Source organism: Nerophis ophidion, unplaced genomic scaffold (genome assembly GCF_033978795.1).
Source record: "Nerophis ophidion isolate RoL-2023_Sa unplaced genomic scaffold, RoL_Noph_v1.0 HiC_scaffold_37, whole genome shotgun sequence".
Taxonomy (NCBI): domain Eukaryota; kingdom Metazoa; phylum Chordata; class Actinopteri; order Syngnathiformes; family Syngnathidae; genus Nerophis; species Nerophis ophidion.
Window position 1 is genome coordinate 449,307 of NW_026906959.1, and position 25,199 is coordinate 474,505.

A 25,199-nucleotide genomic window follows, 5' to 3' on the forward strand; every position below is an offset into this window, starting at 1 on the left:
TATGAAATACATGTTCAGTGTATTAATATTAAATCCATGTTTAGTGTATGAATATTAAATACATGTTTAGTGTATGAATATTAAATACATGTTTAGCGTATGAATATTAAATACATGTTTGTGTATAAATATTAACTACATGTTTAGTATATTAATATTAAATACATGTTTAGTTTATTAAACTTAAATACATGTTTTTGTATTAATATTAGATACATGTTTAGTGTATAAATATTAAATACAGGTTTAGTGGATGAATAATAAATAAATATTTAGTGTATTAATATTAAATACATGTTTAGTGTATACATATTAAATACATGTTTAGTGTATAAATATTAAATACATGTTTAGTGTATTAATATTAAATATGTGTTTACTTTATTAAAATTAAATAAATGTTTTTGTATTAATATTAAATACATGTTTAGTGTATTAATATTAAATAAATGTTTAGTGTATGAATGTTAAATACATGTTTAGTTTATGAATATTAAATACATGTTTAGAGTATTAATATTAAATATATATTTAGTTTATTAAAATTAAATACATGTTTTGTATTAATATTAAATACATGTTTAGTGTATAAATATTAAATACATGTTTAGTGTATTAATATTAAATACATGTTTAGTGTATGAATATTAAATACATGTTTAGTGTATTAATATTAAATACACTTTTAGTGTATAAATAGTAAATACACGTTTAGTGTAACAATATTAAATACATGTTTTTGTATTAATATTAAATACATATTAAGTGTAAGAATAATAACTACATGTTTATTGAATGAATATTAAATACATGTTTAGTGTATGAATATTTAATACATGTTTAGTGTATTAATATTAAATATGTGTTTAGTTTATTAAAATTAAATACATGTTTTTGTATTAATATTAAATACATGTTTAGTGTATTAATATTAAATACATGTTTAGTGTATTAATATTAAATACAAATTTAGTGTATAAATGTTAAATACATGTTTAGTGTATAAATATTAAACATATGTTTAGTTTATTAAAATTAAATACATGTTTTTGTATTAATATTAAATACATGTTTAGTGTATGAATATTAAATACACATTTAGTGTATGAATATTAAATACATGTTTAGTGTATAAATATAAGTGTATGAGAAACCAAACTTATGTAAAAAAAATGAAAGAAACAAAAAAAAAAAGGAAAAAGAGAGAGAGAGAGACGGAGAGGACCGGACTTATTAAGAGGGAACGTGCGCCCTCCTGTGGACTTCTGCCGCAACTGCACTCATAAAGAAATTCATTATTTCCAAGTGTGCCTTATTTAGAGGATAATAAATACATGTTTACTAAATGAATATTAAATATATGATTAGTATATGATTACATATACGTTTAGTATATGATTATTAAATACATGTTCAGTGTATTAATATTAAATACATGTTTAGTGTATGAATATTAAATACATATTTAGTGTATAAATATTAAATACATGTTTAGTGTATAAATAATAAATACATGTTTAGTGTATGAATATTAAATACATGTTTAGTATATGAATATTAAATACATGTTTAGTGTATGAATATTAAATACATGTTTAGTGTATGAATATTAAATACATGTTTAGTGTATAAATATTAAATACATGTTTCGTGTACGAATATTAAATACATGTTTAGTGTATAAATATTAAATACATGTTTAATGTATGAATATTAAATACATGTTTAGTGTATGAATATTAAATACATTTTTAATGTATGAATATTAAATACATATTTAGTGTATTAATATTAAATACATGTTAAGTGTATAAATATTAAATACATATTTAGTGTATAAATATTAAATACATGTTAAGTGTATAAATATTAAATACATATTTAGTGTATAAATATTAAATACATGATTAGTGTATTAATATTAAATACATGATTAGTGTATGAATATTAAATACATGTTTAGTGTATTAATATTAAATACATGTTTAGTGTATTAATATTAAATACATGTTTAGTGTATAAATAATAACTAAATGTTTAGTGTATGAATATTAAATACATGTTCAGTGTAATAATATTAAATATATGTTTAGTTTATTAAAATTAAATACATGTTTTTGTATGAATATTAAATACATGTTTAGTGTATTAATGTTAAATACATGTTTAGTTTATGAATATTAAATACATGTTTAGTGTATTAATATTAAATATATATTTAGTTTATTACAATTAAATACATGTTTTTGAATTAATATTAAATACATGTTTAGTGTATGAATATTAAATACATGTTTAGTGTAAGAATATTAAATACATGTTTAGTGTAAAAATATTAAATACATGTTTAGTGTATTAATATTAGATACATGTTCAGTGTATTAATATTAAATATATATTTAGTTTATGAATATTAAATACATGTTTAGTGGATGTATAATAAATACATATTTAGTGTATTAATATTAAATACATGTTTAGTGTATAAATATTAAATACATGTTTAGTGTATGAATAATAACTACATGTTTAGTGTATTAATATTAAACACATGTTTAGTGTATGAATATTAAATACACTTTTAGTGTATGAATATTAAATACACATTAAGTGTAAAAATATTAAATACATGTTTAGTGTATTATTATTAAATATATATTTAGTTTATTAAAATTAAATACATGTTTTTGTATTAATATTAAATACATATTAAGTGTAAGAATAATAACTACATGTTTATTGAATGAATATTAAATACATGTTTAGTGTATAAATATTTAATACATGTTTACTGTATTAATATTAAATACATGTTTAGTGTATGAATAATAACTACATGTTTAGTGTATGAATAGTAAATACATGTTTAGTGTGTAAATATTAAATACATGTTTAGTGTATTAATATTAAATATATGTTTAGTTTATTAAAAATTAAATACATGTTTAGTGTATGAATATTAAATACATGTTTAGTGTATAAATGTTAAATACATGTTTAGTTCATGAATATTAAATACATGTTTAGTGTATTAATATTAAATATATATTTAGTTTATTAAAATTAAATACATGTTTTTGTATTAATATTAAATACATGTTTAGTGTATTAATATTAAATACATGTTTACTGTATTAATAATAAATACATGTTTAGTGTATTAATAATAACTACATGTTTAGTGTATAAATATTAAATACATGTTTAGTGTATTAATATTAAATATATGTTTAGTTTATTAAAAATAAATACATGTTTTTTGTATAAATATTAAATACATGTTTAGTGTATGAATATTAAATACATGTTTAGTGTATGAATATTAAATACATGTTTAGTGTATGAATATTAAATACATGTTTAATGTATGAATATTAAATACATGTTTAGTTTATAAATATTAAATACATGTTTAGTGTATGAATATTAAATACATTTTTAATGTATGATTTTTAAATACATGTTTAGTGTATGAATATTAAATACATGTTTCGTGAATAAATATTAAATACATGTTAAGTGTATGAATATTAAATACATATTTAGTGTATGAATATTAAATACATGATTAGTGTATTAATATTAAATACATGATTAGTGTATAACTATTAAATACATGTTCAGTGTATAAATATTAAATACATGTTTAGTGTAATACTATTAAATATATGTTTAGTTTATTAAAATTAAATACAGGTTTTTGTATTAATATTAAATACATGTTTAGTGTATGAATATTAAATACAGGTTTAGTGTATGAATATTAAATGCATGTTTAGTGTATAATATTAAATACATGTTTAGTGTATGAATATTAAATGCAGGTTTAGTGTATGAATATTAAATATATGTTTAGTGTATTAATATTAAATATATGTTTAGTTTATTAAACTTAAATACATGTTTTGTATTAATATTAAATACATGTTTAGTGTATGAATAGTAAATACATATTTAGTGTATGAATATTAAATACATGTTTAGTTTATGAATATTAAATACATGTTTAGTGGATATATAATAAATACATATTTAGTGTATTAATATTAAATACATGTTTAGTGTATAAATATTAAATACATGTTTATTGTAATAATATTAAATACATGTTTAGTGTATAAATAATAACTACATGTTTAGTGTATGAATATTAAATACATGTTTAGTGTATAAATGTTAAATACATGTTTAGTTTATGAATATTAAATACATGTTTGGTGTATAAATAATAACTACATGTTTAGTGTATGAATATTAAATACATGTTTAGTGTATAAATGTTAAATACATGTTTAGTTTATGAATATTAAATACATGTTTAGTGTATAAATATTAAGTACATGTTTAGTGTATTAATATTAAATACATGTTTAGTGTATGAATATTAAATACATGTTTAGTGTATAAATATTAAATACATGTTTAGTGTATTAATATTAAATACATGTTTAGTGTATTAATATTAAATACACTTTTAGTGTATAAATATTAAATACACGTTTAGTGTAAAAATGTTAAATACATGTTTAGTGTATTAATATTAAATATATGATTAGTTTATTAAAATTAAATACATGTTTTTTTATTAATATTGAATACATGTTTAGTGTATAAATATTAAATTTATGTTTAGTGTAATAATATTAAATACATGTTTAGTGTATAAATAATAACTACATGTTTAGTGTATGAATATTAAATACATGTTTAGTGTATAAATGTTAAATACATGTTTAGTTTATGAATATTAAATACATGTTTAGTGTATAAATAATAACTACATGTTTATTGAATGAATATTAAATAAATGTTTAGTGTATGAATATTTAATACATGTTTATTGAATGAATATTAAATAAATGTTTAGTGTATGAATATTTAATACATGTTTAGTGTATTAATATTAAATATATGTTTAGTTTATTAAAATTAAATACATGTTTTTGTATTAATATTAAATACATGTTTAGTGTATTAATATTAAATATATGTTTAGTTTATCAAAATTAAATACATGTTTTTGTACTAATATTAAATACATGTTTAGTGTATTAATATTAAATACATGTTTAGTGTATTAATATTAAATACATGTTTAGTGTATAAATGTTAAATACATGTTTAGTGTATAAATATTAAATATATGTTTAGTTTATTAAAATTAAATACACGTTTTTGTATTAATATTAAATACATGTTTAGTGTATAAATATTAAATACATGTTTAGTGTATTAATATTAAATACATGTTTAGTGTATAAATATAAGTGTATGAGAAACCAAACTTATGTAAAAAAATAAAAGAAACAAAAAAAAGGAAAAAGAGAGATAGAGAGACGGAGAGGACCGGACTTATTAACAGGGAACGTGCGCCCTCCTGTGGACTTCTGCCGCAACTGCACGCATAAAGAAATTCATTATTTCCAAGTGTGCCTTATTTAGAGGATAATAAATACATGTTTACTGTATGAATATTAAATATATGATTAGTATATGATTACATATACGTTTAGTATATGATTATTAAATACATGTTCAGTGTATTAATATTAAATACATGTTTAGTGTATGAATATTAAATACATATTTAGTGTATACATATTAAATACATGTTTAGTGTATGAATATTCAATACGTGTTTACTGTATAAATATTAAATACATGTTTAGTGTATTAATATTAAATACATGTTTAGTGTATAAATAATAACTACATGTTTAGTGTATGAAAATTAAATACATGTTTAGTGTATGAATGTTAAGTACATGTTTAGTTTATGAATATTAAATACATGTTTAGTGTATTAATATTAAATATATATTTAGTTTATTACAATTAAATACATATTTTTGTATTAATATTAAATACATGTTTAGTGTATTAATATTAAATATATATTTAGTGTATTAATATTAAATACATGTTTGGTGTATAAATATTAAATACATGTTTAGTGTATGAATAATAACTACATATTTAGTGTATTAATATTAAACACATGTTTAGTGTATTAATATTAAATATATATTTAGTTTATTAAAAATAAATACATGTTTTTGTATTAATATTAAATACATGTTTAGTGTATAAATATTTAATACATGTTTACTGTATTAATATTAAATACATGTTTAGTGTATAAATAATAACTACATGTTTAGTGTATGAATATTAAATACATGTTTAGTGTATAAATATTAAATACATTTTTATTGTATTAATATTAAATATATGTTTAGTTTATTAAAATTAAATACATGTTTTTGTATTAATATTAAATACATATTAAGTGTAAGAATAATAACTACATGTTTATTGAATGAATATTAAATACATGTTTAGTGTATAAACATTTAATACATGTTTACTGTATTAATATTAAATACATGTTAAGTGTATGAATAATAACTACATGTTTAGTGTATGAATATTAAATACATGTTTAGTGTATAAATATTAAATACATGTTTAGTGTATTAATATTAAATATATGTTTAGTTTATTAAAAATTAAATACATGTTTAGTGTATAAATGTTAAATACATGTTTAGTTTATGAATATTAAATACATGTTCAGTGTATTAATATTAAATATATATTTAGTTCATTAAAATTAAATACATGTTTAGTGTATTAATATTAAATACATGTTTACTGTATTAATATTAAATACATGTTTAGTGTATAAATAATAACTACATGTTTAGTGTATGAATATTAAATACATGTTTAGTGTATGAATAATAACTACATATTTAGTGTATGAATATTAAATACATGTTTAGTGTATAAATATTAAATACATGTTTAATGTATTAATATTAAATATATGTTTAGTTTATTAAAATTAAATACATGTTTTTGTATAAATATTAAATACATGTTTAGTGTATGTATATTAAATACATGTTTAGTGTATAAATATTAAATACATGTTTAGTGTATGATTATTAAATACATGTTTAATGTATGAATATTAAATACATGTTTAGTGTATAAATATTAAATACATTTTTAATGTATGAATATTAAATACATGTTTAGTGTATAAATGTTAAATACATGTTTCGTGTATAAATATTAAATACATGTAAAGTGTATGAATATTAAATACATATTTAGTGTATGAATATTAAATACATGATTAGTGTATTAATATTAAATACATGATTAGTGTATAACTATTAAATACATGTTCAGTGTATAAATATTAAATACATGTTTAGTGTAATAATATTAAATATATGTTTAGTTTATTAAAATTAAATACATGTTTTTGTATTAATATTAAATACATGTTTAGTGTATAAATATTAAATACATGTTTAGTGTATGAATATTAAATGCATGTTTAGTGTATAAATATTCAATACATGTTTAATCTATAAATATTAAATACATGTTTAGTGTATGAATATTCAATACATGTTTAATCTATAAATATTAAATAGATGTTTAGTGTATTAATATTAAATATATGTTTAGTTTATTAAACGTAAATACATGTTTTGTATTAATATTAAATACATGTTTAGTGTATGAATATTAAATACACGTTTAGTGTATGAATATCGAATACATGTTTAGTTTATGAATATTAAATACATGTTTAGTGGATGTATAATAAATACATATTTAGTGTATTAATATTAAATACATGTTTAGTGTATAAATATTAAATACATGTTTAGTGTATTAATATTAAATACATGTTTAGTGTATAAATAATAACTACATGTTTAGTGTATGAATATTAAATACATGTTTAGTGTATAAATGTTAAATACATGTTTAGTTTATGAATATTAAATACATGTTTAGTGTAAATATTAAAAACATGTTTAGTGAATTAATATTAAATACATTTTTAGTGTATGAATATTAAATACATGTTTAGTGTATAAATATTAAATACATGTTTAGTGTATGAATATTAAATGCAGGTTTAGTGTATGAATATTAAATATATGTTTAGTGTATTAATATTAAATATATGTTTAGTTTATTAAACTTAAATACATGTTTTGTATTAATATTAAATACATGTTTAGTGTATGAATAGTAAATACATATTTAGTGTATGAATATTAAATACATGTTTAGTTTATGAATATTAAATACATGTTTAGTGGATATATAATAAATACATATTTAGTGTATTAATATTAAATACATGTTTAGTGTATAAATATTAAATACATGTTTATTGTAATAATATTAAATACATGTTTAGTGTATAAATAATAACTACATGTTTAGTGTATGAATATTAAATACATGTTTAGTGTATAAATGTTAAATACATGTTTAGTTTATGAATATTAAATACATGTTTGGTGTATAAATAATAACTACATGTTTAGTGTATGAATATTAAATACATGTTTAGTGTATAAATGTTAAATACATGTTTAGTTTATGAATATTAAATACATGTTTAGTGTATAAATATTAAGTACATGTTTAGTGTATTAATATTAAATACATGTTTAGTGTATGAATATTAAATACATGTTTAGTGTATAAATATTAAATACATGTTTAGTGTATTAATATTAAATACATGTTTAGTGTATTAATATTAAATACACTTTTAGTGTATAAATATTAAATACACGTTTAGTGTAAAAATGTTAAATACATGTTTAGTGTATTAATATTAAATATATGATTAGTTTATTAAAATTAAATACATGTTTTTTTATTAATATTGAATACATGTTTAGTGTATAAATATTAAATTTATGTTTAGTGTAATAATATTAAATACATGTTTAGTGTATAAATAATAACTACATGTTTAGTGTATGAATATTAAATACATGTTTAGTGTATAAATGTTAAATACATGTTTAGTTTATGAATATTAAATACATGTTTAGTGTATAAATAATAACTACATGTTTATTGAATGAATATTAAATAAATGTTTAGTGTATGAATATTTAATACATGTTTATTGAATGAATATTAAATAAATGTTTAGTGTATGAATATTTAATACATGTTTAGTGTATTAATATTAAATATATGTTTAGTTTATTAAAATTAAATACATGTTTTTGTATTAATATTAAATACATGTTTAGTGTATTAATATTAAATATATGTTTAGTTTATCAAAATTAAATACATGTTTTTGTACTAATATTAAATACATGTTTAGTGTATTAATATTAAATACATGTTTAGTGTATTAATATTAAATACATGTTTAGTGTATAAATGTTAAATACATGTTTAGTGTATAAATATTAAATATATGTTTAGTTTATTAAAATTAAATACACGTTTTTGTATTAATATTAAATACATGTTTAGTGTATAAATATTAAATACATGTTTAGTGTATTAATATTAAATACATGTTTAGTGTATAAATATAAGTGTATGAGAAACCAAACTTATGTAAAAAAATAAAAGAAACAAAAAAAAGGAAAAAGAGAGATAGAGAGACGGAGAGGACCGGACTTATTAACAGGGAACGTGCGCCCTCCTGTGGACTTCTGCCGCAACTGCACGCATAAAGAAATTCATTATTTCCAAGTGTGCCTTATTTAGAGGATAATAAATACATGTTTACTGTATGAATATTAAATATATGATTAGTATATGATTACATATACGTTTAGTATATGATTATTAAATACATGTTCAGTGTATTAATATTAAATACATGTTTAGTGTATGAATATTAAATACATATTTAGTGTATACATATTAAATACATGTTTAGTGTATGAATATTCAATACGTGTTTACTGTATAAATATTAAATACATGTTTAGTGTATTAATATTAAATACATGTTTAGTGTATAAATAATAACTACATGTTTAGTGTATGAAAATTAAATACATGTTTAGTGTATGAATGTTAAGTACATGTTTAGTTTATGAATATTAAATACATGTTTAGTGTATTAATATTAAATATATATTTAGTTTATTACAATTAAATACATATTTTTGTATTAATATTAAATACATGTTTAGTGTATTAATATTAAATATATATTTAGTGTATTAATATTAAATACATGTTTGGTGTATAAATATTAAATACATGTTTAGTGTATGAATAATAACTACATATTTAGTGTATTAATATTAAACACATGTTTAGTGTATTAATATTAAATATATATTTAGTTTATTAAAAATAAATACATGTTTTTGTATTAATATTAAATACATGTTTAGTGTATAAATATTTAATACATGTTTACTGTATTAATATTAAATACATGTTTAGTGTATAAATAATAACTACATGTTTAGTGTATGAATATTAAATACATGTTTAGTGTATAAATATTAAATACATTTTTATTGTATTAATATTAAATATATGTTTAGTTTATTAAAATTAAATACATGTTTTTGTATTAATATTAAATACATATTAAGTGTAAGAATAATAACTACATGTTTATTGAATGAATATTAAATACATGTTTAGTGTATAAACATTTAATACATGTTTACTGTATTAATATTAAATACATGTTAAGTGTATGAATAATAACTACATGTTTAGTGTATGAATATTAAATACATGTTTAGTGTATAAATATTAAATACATGTTTAGTGTATTAATATTAAATATATGTTTAGTTTATTAAAAATTAAATACATGTTTAGTGTATAAATGTTAAATACATGTTTAGTTTATGAATATTAAATACATGTTCAGTGTATTAATATTAAATATATATTTAGTTCATTAAAATTAAATACATGTTTAGTGTATTAATATTAAATACATGTTTACTGTATTAATATTAAATACATGTTTAGTGTATAAATAATAACTACATGTTTAGTGTATGAATATTAAATACATGTTTAGTGTATGAATAATAACTACATATTTAGTGTATGAATATTAAATACATGTTTAGTGTATAAATATTAAATACATGTTTAATGTATTAATATTAAATATATGTTTAGTTTATTAAAATTAAATACATGTTTTTGTATAAATATTAAATACATGTTTAGTGTATGTATATTAAATACATGTTTAGTGTATAAATATTAAATACATGTTTAGTGTATGATTATTAAATACATGTTTAATGTATGAATATTAAATACATGTTTAGTGTATAAATATTAAATACATTTTTAATGTATGAATATTAAATACATGTTTAGTGTATAAATGTTAAATACATGTTTCGTGTATAAATATTAAATACATGTAAAGTGTATGAATATTAAATACATATTTAGTGTATGAATATTAAATACATGATTAGTGTATTAATATTAAATACATGATTAGTGTATAACTATTAAATACATGTTCAGTGTATAAATATTAAATACATGTTTAGTGTAATAATATTAAATATATGTTTAGTTTATTAAAATTAAATACATGTTTTTGTATTAATATTAAATACATGTTTAGTGTATAAATATTAAATACATGTTTAGTGTATGAATATTAAATGCATGTTTAGTGTATAAATATTCAATACATGTTTAATCTATAAATATTAAATACATGTTTAGTGTATGAATATTCAATACATGTTTAATCTATAAATATTAAATAGATGTTTAGTGTATTAATATTAAATATATGTTTAGTTTATTAAACGTAAATACATGTTTTGTATTAATATTAAATACATGTTTAGTGTATGAATATTAAATACACGTTTAGTGTATGAATATCGAATACATGTTTAGTTTATGAATATTAAATACATGTTTAGTGGATGTATAATAAATACATATTTAGTGTATTAATATTAAATACATGTTTAGTGTATACATATTAAATACATGTTTAGTGTATTAATATTAAATACATGTTTAGTGTATAAATAATAACTACATGTTTAGTGTATGAATATTAAATACATGTTTAGTGTATAAATGTTAAATACATGTTTAGTTTATGAATATTAAATACATGTTTAGTGTAAATATTAAAAACATGTTTAGTGAATTAATATTAAATACATTTTTAGTGTATGAATATTAAATACATGTTTAGTGTATAAATATTAAATACATGTTTAGTGTATTAATATTAAATACATGTTTAGTGTATTAATATTATATACACTTTTAGTGTATAAATATTAAATACACGTTTAGTGTAAAAATATTAAATACATGTTTAGTGTATTAATATTAAATATATGATTAGTTTATTAAAATTAAATACATGTTTTTGTATTAATATTAAATACATATTAAGTGTAAGAATAATAACTACATGTTTATTGAATGAATATTAAATAAATGTTTAGTGTATGAATATGTGATACATGTTTAGTGTATTAATATTAAATATATGTTTAGTTTATTAAAATTAAATACATGCTTTCGTATTAATATTAAATACATGTTTAGTGCATTAATATTAAATATATGTTTAGTTTATTAAAATTAAATACATGTTTTTGTACTAATATTAAATACATGTTTAGTGTATTAATATTAAATACATGTTTAGTGTATAAATATAAGTGTATGAGAAACCAAACTTATGTAAAAAAAAAAATAAAAGAAACAAAAAAAAAAGGAAAAAGAGAGATAGAGAGACGGAGAGGACCGGACTTATTGAGAGGGAACGTGAGCCCTCCTGTGGACTTCTGCCGCAACTGCACGCATAAAGAAATTCATTATTTCCAAGTGTGCCTTATTTAGAGGATAATAAATACATGTTTACAGTATGAATATTAAATATATGATTAGTATATAATTACATATACGTTTAGTATATGATTATTAAATACATGTTCAGTGTATTAATATTAAATACATGTTTAGTGTATGAATATTAAATACATGTTTAGTGTATAAATGTTAAATACATGTTTTGTTTATGAATATTAAATACATCTTTAGTGTATAAATAATAACTACATGTTTAGTGTATGAATATTAAATACATGTTTAGTGTATAAATGTTAAATACATGTTTAGTTTATGAATATTAAATACATGTTTAGTGTATAAATATTAAATACATGTTTAGTGTATTAATTTTAAATACATGTTTAGTGTATGAATATTAAATACATGTTTAGTGTATGAATATTAAATACATGTTTAGTGTATCAATATTAAATACATGTTTAGTGTATTAATATTAAATACATGTTTAGTGTATGAATATTAAATACATGTTTAGTGTATTAATATTAAATATATGATTAGTTTATTAAAATTAAATACATGTTTTTGTATTAATATTAAATACATATTAAGTGTAAGAATAATAACCACATGTTTATTGAATGAATATTAATTAAATGTTTAGTGTATTAATATTAAATATATGTTTGGTTTATCAAAATTAAATACATGTTTTTGTACTAATATTAAATACATGTTTAGTGTATAAATATTAAATACATGTTTAGTGTATTAATATCAAATACATGTTTAGTGTATAAATATAAGTGTATGAGAAACCAAACTTATGTAAAAAAAATAAAAGAAACAAAAAAAAAGGAAAAAGAGAGATAGAGAGACGGAGAGGACCGGACTTATTTCGAGGGAACCTGCGCCCTCCTGTGGAGTTTTGCCGCAACTGCACACATAAAGAAATTCATTATTTCCAAGTGTGCCTTATTTAGAGGATAATAAATACATGTTTACTAAATGAATATTAAATATATGATTAGTATATGATTACATATACGTTTAATATATGATTATTAAATACATGTTCAGTGTATTAATATTAAATACATGTTTAGTGTATGAATATTAAATACATGTTTAGTGTATAAATATTAAATACATGTTTACTGTATGAAAATTAAATAAATGATTAGTGTATAAATATTAAATACATGTTTAATGTATGAATATTAAATACATGTTTAGTGTATGAATATTAAATACATGTTTAATGTATGAATATTAAATACATGTTTAGTGTATAAATATTAAATACATGTTTCGTGTATAAATATTAAATACATGTTAAGTGTATAAATATTAAATACATATTTAGTGTATAAATATTAAATACATGATTAGAGTATTAATATTAAATACATGATTAGTGTATAAATATTAAATACATGTTTGGTGTATTAATATTAAATAAATGTTTAGTGTATTAATATTAAATACATGTTTAGTGTATAAATAATGACTAAATGTTTAGTGTATGAATATTAAATACATGTTTAGTGTATAAATATTAAATACATGTTTAGTGTAATAATATTAAATATATGTTTAGTTTATTAAAATAAAATACATGTTTTTGTATTACTATTAAATACATGTTAAGTGTATAAATATTAAATACATGTTTAGTGTATTAATATTAAATACATGTTTAGTGTATACATATTAAATACATGTTTAGTGTATAAATATTAAATATATGTTTAGTTTATGAATATTAAATACATGTTTAGTTGATATAAAATAAATACATATTTAGTGTGTTAATATTAAATACATGTTTAGTGTATAAATATTAAAAACATGTTTAGTGTATTAATATTAAATATATGTTTAGTTTATTAAACTTAAATACATGTTTTTGTATTAATATTAAATACATGTTTAGTGTATGAATATTAAATACACGTTTAGTGTATGAATATTAAATACATGTTTAGTTTATGAATATTAAATACATGATTAGTTGATATATAATAAATACATATTTAGTGTATTAATATTAAATACATGTTTAGTGTATTAATATTAAATACATGTTTAGTGTATAAATATTAAATACAGGTTTAGTGTATTAATATTAAATACATGTTTAGTGTATGAATAATAACTACATGTTTAGTCTATGAATATTAAATACATGTTTAGTGTATTAATATTAAATGTTTAGTTTATTAAAATTAAATACATGTTTTTGTATTAATATTAAATACATGTTTAGTGTATTTATATTAAAAACATGTTTAGTGTATGAATGTTAAATACATGTTTAGTGTATGAATGTTAAATACATGTTTAGTGTATTAATATTAAATATATGTTTAGTGTATTAAAATTAAATACATGTTTTTGTATTAATATTAAATACATGTTTAGTGTATAAATTTTAAATATATGTTTAGTTTATTAAACTTAAATACATGTTTTTGTATTAATATTAAATACATGTTTAGTGTATGAATATTAAATACACGTTTAGTGTATGAATATTAAATACATGTTTAGTTGATATATAATAAATACATATTTAGTGTATTAATATTAAATACATGTTTAGTGTATAAATATTAAATACATGTTTAGTGTATTAATATTAAATACATGTTTAGTGTATAAATATTAAATACAGGTTTAGTGTATTAATATTAAATACATGTTTAGTGTATGAATAATAACTACATGTTTAGTGTATGAATATTAAATACATGATTAGAGTATTAATATTAAATACATGATTAGTGTATAAATATTAAATACATGTCTGGTGTATTAATATTAAATAAATGTTTAATGTATTAATATTAAATACATGTTTAGTGTATAAATAATAACACTATGTTTAGTGTATGAATATTAAATACATGTTTAGTGTATAAATATTAAATACATGTTTAGTGTAATAATATTAAATATATGTTTAGTTTATTAAAATTAAATACATGTTTTTGTATTAATATTAAATACATGTTAAGTGTATAAATATTAAATACATGTTTAGTGTATTAATATTAGATTCATGTTTAGTGTATGAATGTTGAATACATGTTTAGTTTATTAAAATTAAATACATGTTTTTGTATTAATATTAAATACATGTTTAGTGTATAAATATTAAATACATGTTTAGTGTATTAATATTAAATACATGTTTAGTGTATGAATATTAAATACATGTTTAGTGTATGAATATTAAATACATGTTTAGTGTATGAATATTCAATACATGTTTACTGTATACATATTAAATACATGTTTAGTGTATTAATATTAAATACATGTTTAGTTTATTAAACTTAAATACATGTTTTTGTATTAATATTAAATACATGTTTAGTGTAAGAATATTAAATAAACGTTTAGTGTATGAATATTAAATACATGTTTAGTTTATGAATATTAAATACATGTTTAGTTGATATATAATAAATACATATTTAGTGTGTTAATATTAAATACATGTTTAGTGTATAAATATTAAAAACATGTTTAGTGTATTAATATTAAATATATGTTTAGTTTATTAAACTTAAATACATGTTTTTGTATTAATATTAAATACATGTTTAGTGTATGAATATTAAATACACGTTTAGTGTATGAATATTAAATACATGTTTAGTTCATGTATATTAAATACATGTTTAGTTGATATATAATAAATACATATTTAGTGTATTAATATTAAATACATGTTTAGTGTATAAATATTAAATACATGTTTAGTGTATTAATATTAAATACAAGTTTAGTGTATAAATATTAAATACAGGTTTAGTGTATTAATATTAAATACATGTTTAGTGTATGAATAATAACTACATGTTTAGTCTATGAATATTAAATACATGTTTAGTGTATTAATATTAAATGTTTAGTTTATTAAAATTAAATACATGTTTTTGTATTAATATTAAATACATGTTTAGTGTATAAATGTTAAATACATGTTTAGTTTATGAATGTTAAATACATGTTTAGTGTATGAATGTTAAATACATGTTTAGTGTATTAATTTTAAATACATGTTTAGTGTATGAATATTAAATACATCTTTAGTGTATAAATATTAAATACATGTTTAGTGTATCAATATTAAATACATGTTTAGTGTATTAATATTAAATACATGTTTAGTGTATGAATATTAAATACATGTTTAGTGTATTAATATTAAATATATGATTAGTTTATTAAAATTAAATACATGTTTTTGTATTAATATCAAATACATATTAAGTGTAAGAATAATAACCACATGTTTATTGAATGAATATTAATTAAATGTTTAGTGTATGAATATTTAATACATGTTTAGTGTATTAATATTAAATATATGTTTAGTTTATTAAAATTAAATACATGTTTTTGTATTAATATTAAATACATGTTTAGTGTATTAATATTAAATATATGTTTGGTTTATCAAAATTAAATACATGTTTTTGTACTAATATTAAATACATGTTTAGTGTATAAATATTAAATACATGTTTAGTGTATTAATATCAAATACATGTTTAGTGTATAAATATAAGTGTATGAGAAACCAAACTTATGTAAAAAAAATAAAAGAAACAAAAAAAAAGGAAAAAGAGAGATAGAGAGACGGAGAGGACCGGACTTATTTCGAGGGAACCTGCGCCCTCCTGTGGAGTTTTGCCGCAACTGCACACATAAAGAAATTCATTATTTCCAAGTGTGCCTTATTTAGAGGATAATAAATACATGTTTGCTAAATGAATATTAAATATATGATTAGTATATGATTACATATACGTTTAGTATATGATTATTAAATACATGTTCAGTGTATTAATATTAAATACATGTTTAGTGTATGAATATTAAATACATGTTTAGTGTATAAATATTAAATACATGTTTACTGTATGAAAATTAAATAAATGATTAGTGTATAAATATTAAATACATGTTTAATGTATGAATATTAAATACATGTTTAGTGTATGAATATTAAATACATGTTTAATGTATGAATATTAAATACATGTTTAGTGTATAAATATTAAATACATGTTTCGTGTATAAATATTAAATACATGTTAAGTGTATAAATATTAAATACATATTTAGTGTATAAATATTAAATACATGATTAGAGTATTAATATTAAATACATGATTAGTGTATAAATATTAAATACATGTTTGGTGTATTAATATTAAATAAATGTTTAGTGTATTAATATTAAATACATGTTTAGTGTATAAATAATACCTAAATGTTTAGTGTATGAATATTAAATACATGTTTAGTGTATAAATATTAAATACATGTTTAGTGTAATAATATTAAATATATGTTTAGTTTATTAAAATTAAATACATGTTTTTGTATCACTATTAAATACATGTTAAGTGTATAAATATTAAATACATGTTTAGTGTATTAATATTAAATACATGTTTAGTGTATACATATTAAATACATGTTTAGTGTATAAATATTAAATATATGTTTAGTTTATGAATATTAAATACATGTTTAGTTGATATAAAATAAATACATATTTAGTGTGTTAATATTAAATACATGTTTAGTGTATAAATATTAAAAACATGTTTAGTGTATTAATATTAAATATATGTTTAGTTTATTAAACTTAAATACATGTTTTTGTATTAATATTAAATACATGTTTAGTGTATGAATATTAAATACACGTTTAGTGTATGAATATTAAATACATGTTTAGTTTATGAATATTAAATACATGTTTAGTTGATATATAATAAATACATATTTAGTGTATTAATATTAAACACATGTTTAGTGTATAAATATTAAATACATGTTTAGTGTATTAATATTAAATACATGTTTAGTGTATAAATATTAAATACAGGTTTAGTGTATTAATATTAAATACATGTTTAGTGTATGAATAATAACTACATGTTTAGTGTATAAATATTAAATACATGTTTAGTGTATTAATATTAAATGTTTAGTTTATTAAAATTAAATACATGTTTTTGTATTAATATTAAATACATGTTTAGTGTATTTATATTAAAAACATGTTTAGTGTATGAATGTTAAATACATGTTTAGTGTATGAATGTTAAATACATGTTTAGTGTATTAATATTAAATATATGTTTAGTGTATTAAAATTAAATACATGTTTTTGTATTAATATTAAATACATGTTTAGTGTATAAATTTTAAATATATGTTTAGTTTATTAAACTTAAATACATGTTTTTGTATTAATATTAAATACATGTTTAGTGTATGAATATTAAATACACGTTTAGTGTATGAATATTAAATACATGTTTAGTTGATATATAATAAATACATATTTAGTGTATTAATATTAAATACATGTTTAGTGTATAAATATTAAATACATGTTTAGTGTATTAATATTAAATACATGTTTAGTGTATAAATATTAAATACAGGTTTAGTGTATTAATATTAAATACATGTTTAGTGTATGAATAATAACTACATGTTTAGTGTATGAATATTAAATACATGATTAGAGTATTAATATTAAATACATGATTAGTGTATAAATATTAAATACATGTCTGGTGTATTAATATTAAATAAATGTTTAATGTATTAATATTAAATACATGTTTAGTGTATAAATAATAACACTATGTTTAGTGTATGAATATTAAATACATGTTTAGTGTATAAATATTAAATACATGTTTAGTGTAATAATATTAAATATATGGTTGGTTTATTAAAATTAAATACATGTTTTTGTATTAATATTAAATACATGTTAAGTGTATAAATATTAAATACATGTTTAGTGTATTAATATTAGATTCATGTTTAGTGTATGAATGTTAAATACATGTTTAGTTTATTAAAATTAAATACATGTTTTTGTATTAATATTAAATACATGTTTAGTGTATAAATATTAAATACATGTTTAGTGTATTAATATTAAATACATGTTTAGTGTATGAATATTAAATACATGTTTAGTGTATGAATATTAAATACATGTTTAGTGTATGAATATTAAATACATGTTTAGTGTATTAATATTAAATACATGTTTAGTTTATTAAACTTAAATACATGTTTTTGTATTAATATTAAATACATGTTTAGTGTAAGAATATTAAATAAACGTTTAGTGTATGAATATTAAATACATGTTTAGTTTATGAATATTAAATACATGTTTAGTTGATATATAATAAATACATATTTAGTGTGTTAATATTAAATACATGTTTAGTGTATAAATATTAAAAACATGTTTAGTGTATTAATATTAAATATATGTTTAGTTTATTAAACTTAAATACATGTTTTTGTATTAATATTAAATACATGTTTAGTGTATGAATATTAAATACACGTTTAGTGTATGAATATTAAATACATGTTTAGTTCATGTATATTAAATACATGTTTAGTTGATATATAATAAATACATATTTAGTGTATTAATATTAAATACATGTATAGTGTATAAATATTAAATACATGTTTAGTGTATTAATATTAAATACAAGTTTAGTGTATAAATATTAAATACAGGTTTAGTGTATTAATATTAAATACATGTTTAGTGTATGAATAATAACTACATGTTTAGTGTATGAATATTAAATACATGTTTAGTGTATTAATATTAAATGTTTAGTTTATTAAAATTAAATACATGTTTTTGTATTAATATTAAATACATGTTTAGTGTATTAATATTAAAAACATGTTTAGTCTATGAATGTTAAATACATGTTTAGTGTATGAATGTTGAATACATGATTTGTGTATTAATATTAAATATATGTTTAGTGTATTAAAATTAAATACATATTTTTGTATTAATATTAAATACATGTTTAGTGTATAAATTTTAAATATATGTTTAGTTTATTAAACTTAAATACATGTTTTTGTATTAATATTAAATACATGTTTAGTGTATGAATATTAAATACACGTTTAGTGTATGAATATTAAATACATGTTTAGTTTATGAATATTAAATACATGTTTAGTTGATATGTAATAAATACATATTTAGTGTATTAATATTAAATACATGTTTAGTGTATTAATATTAAATACATGTTTAGTGTATAAATATTAAATACAGGTTTAGTGTATTAATATTAAATACATGTTTAGTGTATGAATAATAACTACATGTTTAGTGTATGAATATTAAATACATGTTTAGTGTATTAATATTAAATGTTTAGTTTATTAAAATTAAATACATGTTTTTGTATTAATATTAAATACATGTTTAGTGTATTAATATTAAAAACATGTTTAGTGTATGAATGTTAAATACATGTTTAGTGTATGAATGTTAAATACATGTTTAGTGTATTAATATTAAATATATGTTTAGTGTATTAAAATTAAATACATGTTTTTGTATTAATATTAAATACATGTTTAGTGTATGAGTTTTAAATATATGTTTAGTTTACTAAAATTAAATACATGTTTTTGTATTAATATTAAATACATATTAAGTGTAAGAATAATAACTACATGTTTATTGAATGAATATTAAATAAATGTTTAGTGTATGAATATTTAATACATGTTTAGTGTATTAATTTTAAATATATGTTTAGTTTATTAAAATTAAATACATGTTTTTGTATTAATATTAAATACATGTTTAGTGTATTAATATTAAATATATGTTTAGTTTATTAAAATTAAATACATGTTTTTGTACTAATATTAAATACATGTTTAGTGTATAAATATAAGTGTATGAGAAACCAAACTTATTTAAAAAAAAATAAAAGAAACAAAAAAAAGGAAAAAGAGAGAGAGAGAGACGGAGAGGACCGGACTTATTAAGAGGGAACGTGCGCCCTCCTGTGGACTTCTGCCGCACCTGCACACATAAAGAAATTCATTATTTCCAAGTGTGCCTTATTTAGAGGATAATAAATACATGTTTACTGTATGAATATTAAATATATGATTAGTATATAATTACATATATGTTTGGTATATGATTATGAAATACATGTTCAGTGTATTAATATTAAATCCATGTTTAGTGTATGAATATTAAATACATGTTTAGTGTATGAATATTAAATACATGTTTAGCGTATGAATATTAAATACGTGTTTGTGTATAAATATTAACTACATGTTTAGTATATTAATATTAAATACATGTTTAGTTTATTAAACTTAAATACATGTTTTTGTATTAATATTAGATACATGTTTAGTGTATAAATATTAAATACAGGTTTAGTGGATGAATAATAAATAAATATTTAGTGTATTAATATTAAATACATGTTTAGTGTATACATATTAAATACATGTTTAGTGTATAAATATTAAATACATGTTTAGTGTATTAATATTAAATATGTGTTTACTTTATTAAAATTAAATAAATGTTTTTGTATTAATATTAAATACATGTTTAGTGTATTAATATTAAATAAATGTTTAGTGTATGAATGTTAAATACATGTTTAGTTTATGAATATTAAATACATGTTTAGAGTATTAATATTAAATATATATTTAGTTTATTAAAATTAAATACATGTTTTGTATTAATATTAAATACATGTTTAGTGTATAAATATTAAATACATGTTTAGTGTATTAATATTAAATACATGTTTAGTGTATGAATATTAAATACATGTTTAGTGTATTAATATTAAATACACTTTTAGTGTATAAATAGTAAATACACGTTTAGTGTAACAATATTAAATACATGTTTTTGTATTAATATTAAATACATATTAAGTGTAAGAATAATAACTACATGTTTATTGAATGAATATTAAATACATGTTTAGTGTATGAATATTTAATACATGTTTAGTGTATTAATATTAAATATGTGTTTAGTTTATTAAAATTAAATACATGTTTTTGTATTAATATTAAATACATGTTTAGTGTATTAATATTAAATACATGTTTAGTGTATTAATATTAAATACAAATTTAGTGTATAAATGTTAAATACATGTTTAGTGTATAAATATTAAACATATGTTTAGTTTATTAAAATTAAATACATGTTTTTGTATTAATATTAAATACATGTTTAGTGTATGAATATTAAATACACATTTAGTGTATGAATATTAAATACATGTTTAGTGTATAAATATAAGTGTATGAGAAACCAAACTTATGTAAAAAAAATGAAAGAAACAAAAAAAAAAAGGAAAAAGAGAGAGAGAGAGACGGAGAGGACCGGACTTATTAAGAGGGAACGTGCGCCCTCCTGTGGACTTCTGCCGCAACTGCACTCATAAAGAAATTCATTATTTCCAAGTGTGCCTTATTTAGAGGATAATAAATACATGTTTACTAAATGAATATTAAATATATGATTAGTATATGATTACATATACGTTTAGTATATGATTATTAAATACATGTTCAGTGTATTAATATTAAATACATGTTTAGTGTATGAATATTAAATACATATTTAGTGTATAAATATTAAATACATGTTTAGTGTATAAATAATAAATACATGTTTAGTGTATGAATATTAAATACATGTTTAGTGTATGAATATTAAATACATGTTTAGTGTATGAATATTAAATACATGTTTAGTGTATGAATATTAAATACATGTTTAGTGTATAAATATTAAATACATGTTTCGTGTACGAATATTAAATACATGTTTAGTGTATAAATATTGAATACATGTTTAATGTATGAATATTAAATACATGTTTAGTGTATGAATATTAAATACATTTTTAATGTATAAATATTAAATACATGTTAAGTGTATAAATATTAAATACATATTTAGTGTATAAATATTAAATACATGATTAGTGTATTAATATTAAATACATGATTAGTGTATGAATATTAAATACATGTTTAGTGTATTAATATTAAATACATGTTTAGTGTATTAATATTAAATACATGTTTAGTGTATAAATAATAACTAAATGTTTAGTGTATGAATATTAAATACATGTTCAGTGTAATAATATTAAATATATGTTTAGTTTATTAAAATTAAATACATGTTTTTGTATGAATATTAAATACATGTTTAGTGTATTAATGTTAAATACATGTTTAGTTTATGAATATTAAATACATGTTTAGTGTATTAATATTAAATATATATTTAGTTTATTACAATTAAATACATGTTTTTGAATTAATATTAAATACATGTTTAGTGTATGAATATTAAATACATGTTTAGTGTAAGAATATTAAATACATGTTTAGTGTAAAAATATTAAATACATGTTTAGTGTATTAATATTAGATACATGTTCAGTGTATTAATATTAAATATATATTTAGTTTATGAATATTAAATACATGTTTAGTGGATGTATAATAAATACATATTTAGTGTATTAATATTAAATACATGTTTAGTGTATAAATATTAAATACATGTTTAGTGTATGAATAATAACTACATGTTTAGTGTATTAATATTAAACACATGTTTAGTGTATGAATATTAAATACACTTTTAGTGTATGAATATTAAATACACATTAAGTGTAAAAATATTAAATACATGTTTAGTGTATTATTATTAAATATATATTTAGTTTATTAAAATTAAATACATGTTTTTGTATTAATATTAAATACATATTAAGTGTAAGAATAATAACTACATGTTTATTGAATGAATATTAAATACATGTTTAGTGTATAAATATTTAATACATGTTTACTGTATTAATATTAAATACATGTTTAGTGTATGAATAATAACTACATGTTTAGTGTATGAATAGTAAATACATGTTTAGTGTGTAAATATTAAATACATGTTTAGTGTATTAATATTAAATATATGTTTAGTTTATTAAAAATTAAATACATGTTTAGTGTATGAATATTAAATACATGTTTAGTGTATAAATGTTAAATACATGTTTAGTTCATGAATATTAAATACATGTTTAGTGTATTAATATTAAATATATATTTAGTTTATTAAAATTAAATACATGTTTTTGTATTAATATTAAATACATGTTTACTGTATTAATAATAAATACATGTTTAGTGTATTAATAATAACTACATGTTTAGTGTATAAATATTAAATACATGTTTAGTGTATTAATATTAAATATATGTTTAGTTTATTAAAATTAAATACATGTTTTTTGTATAAATATTAAATACATGTTTAGTGTATGAATATTAAATACATGTTTAGTGTATGAATATTAAATACATGTTTAGTGTATGAATATTAAATACATGTTTAATGTATGAATATTAAATACATGTTTAGTTTATAAATATTAAATACATGTTTAGTGTATGAATATTAAATACATTTTTAATGTATGATTTTTAAATACATGTTTAGTGTATGAATATTAAATACATGTTTCGTGAATAAATATTAAATACATGTTAAGTGTATGAATATTAAATACATATTTAGTGTATGAATATTAAATACATGATTAGTGTATTAATATTAAATACATGATTAGTGTATAACTATTAAATACATGTTCAGTGTA